Here is a 2143-nt window from a genome sequence, read left to right on the forward strand (position 1 = left end):
GTTTCACCATGTTAGCCAGGATGGTCTCGATCTCCTGACCTCGTGATCCACCCGTCTCGGCCTCCCAAAGTGCTGGGATTACAGGCTTGAGCCACCGCGTCCGGCCCTACCCCAATTTCTAATGACATAGATAAGTTTTATTTGTTTTCTTATTCAGAATAAATAAAACCATACAGAAACTTTTTTGTTTCTGGTTCTTTTGTTAAACGTCATATAAGATTCAACCATGTTGTTGCATGTAGTTGTAGATCAGAAAATATGTGCCTTTTATTTGGAGTATTTAGTGTCAGTTACTTAAAAATATCTTTATACAGTATTTTTAAAATTTCAAACATACATAAAGTAAACATAATGAACCCATATATACCTAACACATAGCTTTAGCAATTATCAACATTCTGCCTTTTTTTTTTTTTGGAAACAGGGTCTCTCTCTGTTACCCAGGCTGGAGTACAGTGGCGCATTCTTGACTGACTGCAACCTCCATCTCCCAGGCTCAAGCGATCCTCCCATCTTGGATCTGTGAGTTGATGTCTTTCATCAATTTTGTAAAATTCTTGCCCAGTAGTTCGTTAGTATTGCTTCCTCCTCATTGTTTTTTTCCTCTCTTCTAGGACTCTAATATGTATTTCTTAGACCTTTTAACCATGATCTGTATGTCTCATATGTTTTTAATGTATTTTCTACCCTATTTCTGTGTAATTTAATCTAGATATTTTCTATTGATCTGTTTTCCAGTGTGTCTAACCTGCTGTGGGACTAATCTACTGAATTTTTATTTTAATTAATTTATTTTTAAGTTCTAGAATTTATATTGGATTCTTCCCCCCTCCTTAGATTCCAGTTCTCTGATGAAATTATCTATCTTTTCATCTATTTTTGGGGAACATATTAATTATAGTTATTTGAAAGCCTATATCTGAGAACTGTAATATCTGGATCACCTTTGGGTACATACTTCTAGTGTATATTTTTTCTCTTGGTTTTCTGTCATTTGGTCTTATTTCCTGGCAAGACTGGTAATTTTCAAATTAAAATATAAAAATTAGATGGTATTATCTTCCCTTGGAAATAATTTAATTTTCTTGGCTGGGCGTGATGGTTCATACCTGTAATCCCAGCACTTTGGGAGGCCGAGACGGGTTGATCACAAGGTCAGGAGTTCAAGGCCAGCCTTGTTAATATGGTGAAACCCCATCTACCGGGTTCAAGTGACTTTCATGCCTCAGCCTCTCGACTAGCTGGGATTACAGGTGCCCGCCACTGTGCCTGACTAATTTTTGTATTTTTACTAGAGACGGGGTTTCACCATGTTGACCAGACTGGTCTTGAACTCCTGACCTCAGGTGATCCGCCTGCCTCAGCCTCCCAAAGTGTTGGGATTACAGGTGTGAACCATCACACCTGGCTTGTATTCAGCTTTTATAGTTTTTAGTGGGGAGTTAGTCAGCTACTAGCTACTCCATCCATAGTGGCAAGCAAAAGTTTGGGATAATCTTTTTGATGAGTGAATACATATACGTTACTTCCTTAATTGTAACACTTAGCTCACTTCCCATTTTAAATAGAATAACATAAAAACTCCTCACTGTGCCCCAAAGACCCTGCATGATCTGCTCTCTTGTACCCTACACCTACTTTTGTGATCTTATTCCCTATTTATCTCCAGCAATAACTGCTCTGTCCAGCTTGGCCTCTTTGTTTTTGATCAAGCCAAGCCATTTCCAACCTCAGGATCTTTGCACTTGCTGTTCCCTCAGCCTGAAAGTCTCTTTCTCCAGATTTACCATGGACGGGATTTGCTCCATTACCCCAGTTCAGTCTCTGTGTATGTATCAGAGAGACTACCCTATCTAAGATGAGCTCAGTCCCCTTGGAGTTTCCTTTCTGCCTCATGTTGCTTTATTCACAGCATTTGCCATTGCTTGATAGACATTTATTGTTTCTCTCCCCCACCAAATCTCGTGAGGCTGGGGCATTGTTTTATTCACTGCTTAATCCCCACTGCTTAGAATAGTGTCAGGGGTCTGGGCACATTGGTTCATGCCTATAATCCCAGGACTTTGGGAAGCTGAGGCAGGCAGATTGCTTGAGCCCAGGAGCTCGAGACCAGTCTGGGCAACATGGAGAAACCCCATTTCTA

Source organism: Mandrillus leucophaeus, unplaced genomic scaffold, assembly GCF_000951045.1.
Source record: "Mandrillus leucophaeus isolate KB7577 unplaced genomic scaffold, Mleu.le_1.0 Scaffold200, whole genome shotgun sequence".
NCBI lineage: Eukaryota > Metazoa > Chordata > Mammalia > Primates > Cercopithecidae > Mandrillus > Mandrillus leucophaeus.